Below are 11,589 nucleotides of genomic sequence, written 5' to 3' on the forward strand. Positions count from 1 at the left end.
AACTTGACTACTCAAAGCCTTAGCCTTCTCTTTTGTAAAATGGAGACTATGAAAATAATATTCACCTGGCAAGGTGGTCTTTAGCATTTAAGAGTCTCCTATGAAACCAAGTAGTAAAAACTCAAAGAAACCGGTATTCTCTCCACATTTATGAAACCCCAGAGTCACAGCTCCCATGAAGCCTGTGTTATTCCCTCAGGCAACAGTCTCCGCCTCCTTCGAGTTCCTGAGCCTCGTCTCTGAGGTCCCCAGGCAGAGGTGATGGAGAGCAGAGCACAGGTTTGGAGGCAGACGGCTGCACGACGTCGCGGAGTGTTACTTCATCTCCCTGAGGCTCAGCCTCCTTCTGTGAATTCACGCCTGTCTTGCAGGTTGTTGGGAGGCACAGAAGCCACAATGCCTGTATGGTGCCTTCCAGAGAGCCCTGCTCGCAAAGGGGTCATAATAAAGGCCTTTCTAGCTCTTCCGCTCCCTGATTTTTATTGTCCTGACTCGCTTCCTCTCTACCAGAAGGGTTTACAAAATACTTCTTAAAAATGGGATGAATTGATCCAGTTTCCTCCCCTTAAGTTTTTTTTTTAAGTTAGTACAGTTTAAATTTCACATTGTTTACAAAGCCAGATAGCACTGTCAGTCTTCTAACGAACAATGGCCCCCTCTACCTGTGACGTCCAGTCCCCAGAACTATTCTAATAACTCTTCTGACGGTTCCCTCCTGTGTTTATTACTGTTTTCTGATCTTTCCATTTTAGACAAAATCTATTGACTTCCTACTGGAGAAGATGTGAATTTATGTCTATTTCATCTCTTTTCCCATACATCCCCTGAATTAATGCCCTGTGGCTGCTGTAATAAATTACCACACACTTGGTGGCTTGAAATAACAGAACAAATGTATTCTTTCATAGTTCTGGATGCCAGAAGTCTAAAATCAGTATTGCTGGGCCCAAATCAAGACGTTGACAGGGCTGCACTCCCTCCAGAGGCACTGGGGAAGAGTCCGTTCCTGCCTCTCTCGGCTTCTGGGGCTGCAGCACTCCTTGGCTTGTGGCCACATCACTCTGATTTCTGCCTCTGTTGGCACATTGTGGCTTCTCCTCTGAGTGTTTTTGGCTAATCTCCTTCGGGCTCCCTTTTACAAGGATGTATGTGATTGCATTTAAGGCCCTCCTGGTAATCCAGAATAATCTCATCTCAAAACCCTTAATTTAATCACATCAGCAAAGACACTTTTCTTTTTCAAATAAAGGAATAGTTACAGGTCCCAGGGATGAGGGTCTGTTGTCTTTGGGGGACATTATTCAGCCTTTCCACTCCCTGCATTCATTATGGATGTGTTGGATGCTTCTGTTCAACTAGGATTTTGTGTCAGCGTTCTTATGATTATGTAAATATTGTATGCAGCTGAACCAGGTAGCACACTGTGAAGGCATTTTCTATCTTGTGCACGTTCCTATCATGTGTTTTCTTTGGAGTAAAGTTTTGATTTTTGCTTTTTATTCATTTTCTAGGTGCCGGTCACCAAGTCAGCCTCAATCTTTCCAACAGAATCGTAGAACTCCCCTCAGTCTGGATAAGGACATCGAGGAAGCTATCACTCTCCTCTTTTCTAATTGGATGCCTCTCTCCTCCTGCTCCAATCTGGACTGGCTGCTCTCTCCGGTGGCATAGCTGTCATCCAAGATTTCTCTCCACCACCTGAAGCTGCTGTCTCCTGGATCCCATGTCTCCTGTCTTCATGGTTTTCTCCCTTGTCTCGGTAGAAGAACTCATGTGGTAGCTTTCTGGGTACACAAGAGATAACACTTTGGAGATCATTTATTTCTGAAAATGCCTTTATTCCACCTTCATCTTTGATTGATCGTTTGGATATGGAATCAAGATTGTACCAAACAAATCCCAGAATTCTCTGAGGGCTTGTTTCTTGGGATCACTCCTGGTACTAATTCCTATATCAGCCAGGATTCAGTTGGAAAACAGAAATCACATTACTTATTTTAAAGAGGGAATTTAATATACAGAAGGTTAAATGGGTGTTGGAGAACTGAAGAGGGAAAGGAGATACGAAGGTAACACAAAGACAATAACTGTGGGAAGCAGCTAGCATATGGGCAACAAGGGAAGGAGCTGGGATCCTTCGAACCCTGAAGCTTGAAGCAGGAGCTCCATGGTGCTAAGATCCAGCCCTCAGGAGAAGAGGTGTTGCAGCCAGTGCTGAGATCTCTGAGAGGTAGCATGAATTGGTTCTGGAATTCTAGAGAAATGAAATACCCAAAGCCTAGAGCCTGATCCACTGCCTCAGCCAGGGGAAGGGCTGTTACAGAGATGATGCTGATAGGCAGAGAAGGAAACAGGAAAGAGCATGTCCTTGTCCCTTCTCTAGACTTCTAGTCTCCCTTTAGGCCACCTACTGACAGACTGTAACAGGAAACCAGCCATCAAAGGAGAAACTTGGTTGGCAGAGTCCCAGTGTGGGTGGACAGGGCTGAGAGGCAATGGTTTAATAACTGGCACAGAGTTTTCCAACTCCTAGTGTTCCTAGAAGTGTTAGGATCTTCTCTGGAACCTTGGTGTTATAAAATTTCCCATGAGGCCATGTGGGGTGGGTTTTTCCATCAGTGATTTCAATGAGTTAGGCCTTGGTGGGTGTGTTAGATCTGGAAATGCTACTTAGCTTTAGGAAAATTTCTTACATTACTTCTTTGGTAATTTTAACCCCTCCATTTTCCTTGTTTATCTTTCCAGGACTCCTACAATATATCTCGTGTACGTCTTGGATTGATTGTCTAATTTCCTTATATTCTTGCCTGATGTTTCTTATCTCTTTTTCTTCTTGTGATGCTTACTATGAGAGTGTCTCAACTTTCTGTTCTAACCTTTTACGTTTTTAAACTTCTGCTAGCATGCTTTTAAATTTGCAAGACCTCTTTCTTTTTTTTTTAAAGATTGGCACGTGGGCTAACAACTGTTGCCAATCTTCCTTTTTTTATTTAAGGATTGGCACCTGAGCTAAAAACTCTTGCCAATCTTTTTTTTTTTTTTCCTGCTTTATCTCCCCAAATCCCCCCTGTACACAGTTGTATATCTTAGTTGCAGGTCCTTCTAATTGTGCAAGACCTCTTTCTTAAATAGCACTCTATTCAACAACAAATAGCAGTCTGTTTTATAGATCTTGATCTTGTTTCATTGTTTGTTATATCTGTTATGCTATATTGAGTATGTTTAAACTTTTTCTTCTATTACGTTTATTATCTTTCTTTGTCTGTCTTTTATGTTACAAGCATTCCTCAAGTCTCAGTATGTGTTGACTGGCCTTACAAAGGACGAACTGCTCAAAGGCTGAGTGGAATAGCTGTGTGTGGGCAGGGCTCTCTGATTGCTGGACGCCACTATAGGATATTCAAGTAAGAATCTGGGTGATTTCTTGGTGATCAAACATCAATATCTCTAGGTGTTGTTTGGTCCCTTCCCCCTCTTTGGACCTCTCAGCTTCCTCAGAGAGGAGCTCTTTTGTTTCCAGGCTGTATGCCTGCTTGCCACTTTTCTGAGGGTTAACTAGGGCAAGGTGGAGGAGTGGTGCCCACCATTCATTTTCTAGACTCTTATCAATGCCCCTGTGTTCTATGCAATGTCTCATTCCTGCCCATAGCTGTGCCTGGTATTCCTGTTTCCAGAGCTTCTTCATATAACCTGTGCAGAGAATAGTTCTCCCATCTTCTGCCAGGGTGGGAGATGGCAACTTTTGGCTGTGCAGGCTCGGGGAGGAGTCCTAGGTGTCCATCTACCCACTACACAGATTTCCAGCCAGTTCTTCTCTTTCCCACCCCCACCCTCCCTCTGGCCTTGGGGGTTCCTGCTGCTACCAACTGCTGAGGCTTTCAAGCATCCTTCTCCCTCACGCAGAGAGACATGAGGGCTCATCTCTTTTGGGCCGTCTGTATTGCCCAGGCGGGACTGAAAACCCTCAGGCCTAGCAACAGCATGACACAGGCCTGTTTTGATTGGAAAAGACACTGTGGAAAGTTTGCTAAGCACTTGTCCTAATGCGGTGAGAAGGATTTGTGAAATAAGCACTCCTGGGGCCCCCCTTTGACTCCTCTTTACACTGTCACTCAGGACAACAGGGTGTGGGCAGGTCCTTGACCAATTATGTGCTCCCCATCACGTCCTTCCTGTCCTGCTTGAAGGACCCAGATGACCTCATGTCCTCCACGAAGGCTTCCTGACTAGTGCGGTTCACACTCCCAACTTCCTTTCTGGCTCTAACCGTCCAGGGTTCTGATCCCTGTGCTTCCCTGGGACATCTCACCTTGCTGTCTAGTGGAATTTATTCATCTTTTTCAGTGCTTACCCCTTTTGCCCCACATGGATGATGGCACTGAATTGCACTTGTTTATGTCCCCCTGTTCTGTGCAGAGTGTCTTCTCATACACACACACACACACACACACACACGCGTGCGCGCACACTCACAGAAATCCTCCCATTACCTTCAACCAGCAGTTATTTGATTATGAATGAATAATTACTGAAGGGAAAATGAATATCTTTATACTTTTTTTAATAGTTTATTTTATTTTATTTTTTTGTGGTTTTTTTTTTTTTTTTTTGAGGAAGATTAGCCCTGAGCTAACATCTACCGCCAATCCTCCTCTTTTTTGCTGAGGAAGACTGGCCCTGAGCTAACATCCGTGCCCATCTTCCTCTCTTTATATGTGGGATGCCTACCACAGCATGGCTTGCCAAGCAGTGCATATGTCCGTACCCAGGATCTGAACGGTCGAACCCCGTGCCGCCAAGCGGAATGTGTGAACTTAACTGCTGTGCCACCGGGCAGGCCCCTCTTTATACTGTATTAAAAAAACCTTTGCATCTTTATGCCACTTAATTCTCACAACAACTGGGGTGGAGGATGTGTTGCACCTTTTTGATAGCTGGAAACGCCGAGGCTCAGAGAGGTGAGGTAACATGCAGGACTTGCAACCGGACGTTCTTTCTGAGAGCCACGTAGTCTTTTTATTTTGCACAGAATATTCACAGCAGCTTTATTTGTAGTAAGCCAGAATGGAAACAGCCAAAGTATCTACTCATCCAGAGGTGAATTTTGACAAGTAAATTGCAGTAAACAAAAAGGATCAAACTATGGGTACGCACAACACAGATAATTCTAAAAATAATTATACTGAATGCAAATCCAGACAAAAAAAACAGTACATACTGTAGGATTTCATTTATATACAATTCTAGGAAATGCAAACTAATGTACGGTGACCATGAATCGTGTGGTGGCACGGGGATGGCAGTGAGAGTCGAATAGCCTTTGCCACAAGCTGTAGCTGACTCTGTCCCCAAAGGAGGCTGGCAGGGCACACACTCCAACCCACTCACAGGGGAGAAGCCTGGCCCCCAGCAGCATGGCCAGCAGGTGAGAAGAGCTGCGACAGGACTAGGCTGAACCCAGGTGTCTAGTCTCCCAGGCTACTTAGACCCCACTTCCTTTCAGACGAGTGTGGAATTGTTTTGTCATAAAAATGCAAGTGTAGTCATAAAACATGTCTTTGTGGGGGGAAAAGTCCCCAGGCCTAGGAATGTGTGTTCGTATATGTGAGACAAGCTGAGACAGGTGTCTCTCTCCCCCTCCCTGGCCCCGAGGCCAGCACGGCCAGGTGGTCCCATGCTAACCTACAGCACGAGGGGAGCCCCGGCCGGCCAGCGGCATCTGATACCCTCCATATCAGGCTTAGGACGCTTTCCAAAAGGCTTTGCATTCCCTGGGTCAAGAGCTCTTTTTTGTTTTTTGTTTTTTTTCGAAAAACATGTGTATTTCAGCAGAAATTTAATCCCTGGGGTTCCAACTCCTTCACACTTACATCAGTTAAAATGGCATTTCTGAAGAGACATGTGATCCTGCAGAAGCCCCAGAGACTCAGCTCAGCTGGGTGTCCCTTCTTGTTTCTTGACCTCAAATGAAAAAAGAGGAAGTCACGTTTCTTTTTCAAAATGATCTTGACAAAGTCTTTCCTTCAAATTGGGCTGCACTGAATCCTTCTCTCTCACGGATTCTTTTGCCACATTGTCCTATTGCTTTGCCTGATGGAAACAGCTGTCAAACCTTAGGCTGTGGCCTGTGGGCCACGTCCCTGAGTTCAAGCTGCCGGCTCCTCGGGAGAGCTGAGCCGAGGGAGGCTGGGCCTCTGCATGAGGCTTAGACAAGTTTTAGTTCTGGAAGGACCCTAGAGGTTATCTTTCGATTCCTTATGTCCCCTTCTAGAGATGAGGAAGCTGATGTCCAGGGAGGACGTGCCTCCTAGGATCACACAGATAACCCCTAGGGATTCCCATCTTTTGAGAACCTAAACTGCCAGACATTGTGCTATATGTTCTGCATGTACTGTCTTACTTATCTGCTCAGTTATTCATTAGTGAGTCCTTGTTATCCTCGTTTCGCTGATGGGAGAATTTGTCCAAGGCTGTGCAGACTCCGTGGCAGGATGGAGAGCAGAACCCTGTGCCCGTGTTCGTTGCTTTCAACAAGCGTACTATTCTGCTCCTGCAGGAGGTGGAGGGGGGTTGGAGCCAGGAGCCAGGGTTCCCAGCACCTGTCCTCTAATGTCTTTTGTGATTTTGACCTTAAGAATATTTTATATAATCACTAGACTTCAGTATGTATGTCTAGTTCCTAAAACCTTGAATCTCTTTTCTCCCGATTTTGGTGTTCTGAGAACCAGTACTAGGTGATGTTGATTTAGCTTTCAACACAAGTGTTTTCTTTCTGCTCCACCCTGGCCTTTCCATACTTCCTCCCTCTTTGTCTTCCATCTCTTGCTGGCACCTGATTCTCTCTTCCCTTTAGAAACAGTTTTCAAGAAAAGATCTACTATTGGTGATTGATAACTCAGTATGAACTTAAGCCCATCAGGACCTCTTGTAGGAGAATTTGTCTTACCTCTGATGGTGGAATGGAGAGATTTTAAGGAAGAAGGAAAAAAAGCAAGGAAACCATATTCACTGGCAGGTATTTTGTGTCAGGTATTGTGCTGGATTCTATTATATAACTTATAAAATGCTTCCCCACTTTCCTCCCTCTTTTTACAGGTCACTGAAGCTTACAGACGTTAAATAACGTACCCCCAGTCATCATGCAATGACTTCTATCTGTGGGATTCTTTCCACTATACCATGAACGAAAAGGGGAGGATTTGAGGGTGACAAGGTTGGGAGGGAGGGGCTTCTCTGTGTCCTTGAATCAATTGTGAGAGGCTGACCTCTACTGGATCGTACAGCACTTGAACACCAAAAGGAAGAAATAGTTTTCCTAGCCTCAAATGATTTTTTCTCACATTTTGGAGAGGAATCTGTTTAAAAGGTATGCCAAGTGCCTACTACTTAGAAAATACTGGACTAAATGCCAAGGTAAAGCAAATAGAAATTGATTGGACTGTGTAAGTCACAGCAGGGATGAAAGGCACACCTCCTACGCCCAGTGTGCTCAGCTTCACCAGGGAGGTATCTCCAAATAGCACAAGTTCTCTTCCAGAGGAACCGGAAGACCCAGGTCTTGAAAGAAGCAGCCCTTCTCTGGGTTTACACTCCTCATATTGTATCCCATGTTTTATAATATGCACATCTGCATTGCGTCATTATTTTTGTCCCATTGTCCATTTGTTTTGTGCAACATTGGTTCTTTAAGCAGCCATGTTCACTGAGACTCACATAAAATGGGTCTGAGATGTAGAGAACTGCCTCTTATGAATGTTTTATTTACTTATCTATCATTCTTATCAGTGGCCTTCTCCCCTGTCTCTGGTTACCTTTTTCACTTAGCTAGCCAACTGAGAATTAGATGAAGGATGGAAATAGATTGGCAGTTTGCCTTCAGCTGCTAGACAAGGGTTCTTTCTTTCTGTGGTTTAGTTTCACAAAGGGTTTTGTAGGCATTGGAAGTTTTGGTACAAAGCAGCGCGGCCTAAAGGCTGCAGCCCAGAAGGGCGAGCGAGGAGGTCAGTGTCCTTGTCTTCATGCTGCCAGCTTTGGATGTGATGAAGTCACTTATATCTCTTGTTGCCCCTTTTTTGTATTTAGAAAATTATTTTGAATTATAGTAGATTATTATGATTTTACATTTTATTTGAAAATAAGTTCTAACTTGAGAATGTGTCTACTGGAGCTGTAAGCGCACAGCCTGGATGGCATCATCTGGCAGCTCACAATCATGTACAAAATCATTCTGCATATAAAAGAAGCAATTTGCCATTAATTTATAATGTTTTTATTGTGCTTTTCTTATTGCAAAAGTATTTCATGCAGAAAATTTGAAAAATACTGATAAGCAACAAATAAATATATAAAAACCACTTGAATCTTGCCACCTAAAGATATCCACTGATAACATGTTATATTATTCTTTAGGCTTTTTAAATGCATATTTTCACATAGGCAGTATTATGCTGTTTACAATGTTTTTTGAACTTCTTTTTCTCTCAATAATATGTCTGAATATTTTTCCGTGTCATACAATCTTCTAGAATATCATATTTCATGGTTGTGTAGTATTTTGTCATGTAGATATATCATAATTTATTTGACTGTACCTTTTTTTAGGGACATTTAATTTATATCCAACATTTTATCATTTTAAATACTTCTGTCCTAAAAATCTTTGTTGCTAAGTCTTTGTGCGTAATCATACTTTATTCTTTAGGATCAAAGTCTAAGGGTACAAAAAATTTAAGGGTTTTGATATTTGTTGCCCACTTGACCCCAAGAAAGTTGTCTCAACGTATACTTCTGTGCATTGAATCGCCCCTGGGACAATAGCAGATGATAGATTATTTTAATGTTTTGCCAATCTGATAGATTAAAAGTGTCACATATGTATTTAAATTTCCTTGATTATTGACATTGAACAATTTTTGGACTTTTACAATATACTTACCGATTTTTTTTATCTATAAAAGCTCTTTATTTTAATTTGTATGTATTTACATATTTAAGTGTCTAAAGCTCTGGAGACAAACTGCCTGGGTCGAGCCCGAGCTCTGTCGGGTTTGGTTGTGCTTACAAAGGCCTACCCCCAAGACTACAGGAAAGTTAACTTCTATTTTTTTCAGGTGCTTTTAAGTCCGATTTTCTACATTTCTACATTTAAAAACCTACGATAGTGGCCGTGCTGGTTATTCTCCCCTTTTCCCTCCAGATCCGCTTCCTATCCTTTCCAGCTGCTCTGTGCCATAAGAGACTGAGGAACGGACTGCCTCAATGGGCTGACCTGCCTTCTGGCTTTTGGTTGGGTCCAGGCAATGGCTAGCAGTGAAAGGAAAGGCGGAGAGTGGAATATTAGACTATACAGAGCGGCATGTGCTGGGCTGGAGAGTTCGGAATTAATTCTATACCTAGAGGGAGACTGAGAGGGATTTGACGTAGGGGAGGAAGATCAAAGATCAAAGTGCAAAGTAGGACAGTGAATTTGATGGCCCTGGGAAGCCTTGAGGAAGGCTGAAGACAGGAAGCCCCATGGGGACTGCTGAGGTTGCAGCTATGACGCTGAACTGGCAGATGTTGACTGTGAGTGAGGAAAATAATAGAGACCTGATTTAAGACACATTTCCAAAGAAAATGAACTGGTCTTCGGGGTGAATATTTTAAGTGTAAGGAAATGAGTAGTGACACTACTGTGGTATCATTTCTAGCCCTGGCGATTGCCTTTCTTGAGTGACATCCCTCATGGAACTTTGCAGGGGGATCCCACTTGGCAGCTGGTAAAGAGAACAACCCCCTGCGTCATCATATTACTAAAGCCACACAATATTTCTGCCCTTTCTCTTTTCTCTGGTTTCCAGGACTTGGAATATTATAATTTCTTGAAAAGTTATACTTAAAATAACAACGACTAACTTCATTGAGTACCACTCCCCCTCCTTTTTTTCTTAGTACTTACATATTATCTCATTTAATATTCTTGTTCCTAGTTAGCCTAAATGTTATTGCCTCATTTTCAACTGAAAATGCTAGTTGGGAGGGAGCATGGAATAGTGAAGAGCACGGGCAGGGGTCAAGCAGAGCTGGTTCCAAGCAAAATGGGGCAGCTCTGTATGTATTTCCTCCTAGAGATTCCCTAGCCTGCTCATGTGTTGTCCTTTGGTAACTTCCTTATCCCCTAAATACTTTCCTTGAAAATCTGATTTCATCTGGGTAAAGTATATGAGAAGGTAGGAAGGAGGGAGAATTTAATTACTTTGAGAGAGATGGTGGATTTGGCTGTCTTTACTGTTGGTGTTACTTTCTCTTAGGCATTTTTCAAAATAATAATTTTGGTCTAATAATTTAGCAATGGTGATTGCGTTGACTGTTCACAATGGAAGAGACTTCAGGTACTATATAATCCAATCTCTTCATTTTGCCCACAAGGACACCAAAATTCAGATGCCCCTCTCTATCCCCTTGGTCTGTTCAACACCGGAAGTCTTTTGGCTTCCATTAAATCTATTGGTGCCTGGTAAAAGGTGACAACCCTCATCATGAGCCCCGGGGCACTCCTCCAGCCCGCTGGTGATTTCTGCATGTTGACAGCACCTATTCAGATTTTATATTTGCTTTGTTGGGTGTTGATTTTGATGAGGACTAGAGCCTGCTGCAGGCTACGTAGGGCGCAAAGATGAGCGCAAGTGATCTTTGCTCAGTGGGTTCAATAGGCGAAATGGAGGAAGTACAGCTGTGACCTGTGGGACAACAAGGCATGATTTTATCTGGAAAGGTCTCCACAAGTAGCAGAAATTCGGCAGGATTAACTCATTTTCAGTAGAAAATGCTTTCAGGACAGGAATGCTATTCACTTTTCCTTGGTTTTAGATTTTCCTCTTTGTCTTTTTCTCCATTCTCCAAGTTTTCTGTCATGAACGTCTTACCTTGGTCTTCAGAGAAATTTATTTTATATGTATTTATCTGTATCTATATCATAATTTCTAAAAGAAATAAAATGCCTGGAGGAAGCAGCTCTGAAAACTCTGTGGGGAATTTTGTGGGGAAGATTGTAAGGGAAGCCCTGAACAACATTTCCTAAAGTGCTCAGTGGGAAGCGATCTTGGAAAAACCCTTCCTTGGCCAAATACACTTGGAGTGATGTGCTCCAGCCCCTTCTTGGACACTTATAATGCCCATTAAGGGCTCTGGAACTTTCTGCAGGAAAATAAAATAAAACAAAACATAAAATTTTGTCTTAATTCTTTTAAGTCAGTGTTTCTAAACATATTTGATTTGAGACTACTTTTTGTGTCTGAACATTCCAACAAGACCAGTATTTTGTGAAACATACTTTGGGAGAGTGCCCTAAAACGAGTTCCACAGAAACTCTGTTGCAGCCCTCGGGTCTCAGGATAAACCTTCTAGAGCCTGCGGCAAACCAAACAGTGATGTCTCTTCTCTCCTCTATTGGTGTCCAGGTGAACACCACTTAAAGTGAACATTAGAGCCTGGCTTTAAGTGGAAAAGAAGTCCCAAAACCCTGCAACGTGGAGTAGAAGAGGAGGTGTCTTAATGGGGGAGGCCAGACTTATGGCCTCTTGGCTGGGGCTGCACTTACATTAGTGTAGC

At 43.1% G+C, this 11,589-nt stretch overlaps 1 long non-coding RNA gene across 1 annotated transcript in view; it reads left to right on the top strand.

Annotated features, from left to right (window-relative positions):
* Positions 1–11,208, top strand: part of LOC106782846 (uncharacterized) — a 41,889-nt gene extending 30,681 nt beyond the window's left edge. The window contains exons 2-3 of the long non-coding RNA XR_001380196.3: positions 1,512–2,230; positions 7,096–11,208. This is a non-coding gene — a long non-coding RNA (uncharacterized lncRNA). The remainder of the gene's footprint in view (positions 1–1,511; positions 2,231–7,095) is intronic.
* The last annotated feature ends 381 nt before the right edge of the window (positions 11,209–11,589 follow it).

The sequence above is a fragment of the Equus caballus genome, chromosome 2 (assembly GCF_041296265.1).
Source record: "Equus caballus isolate H_3958 breed thoroughbred chromosome 2, TB-T2T, whole genome shotgun sequence".
Lineage (NCBI taxonomy): Eukaryota > Metazoa > Chordata > Mammalia > Perissodactyla > Equidae > Equus > Equus caballus.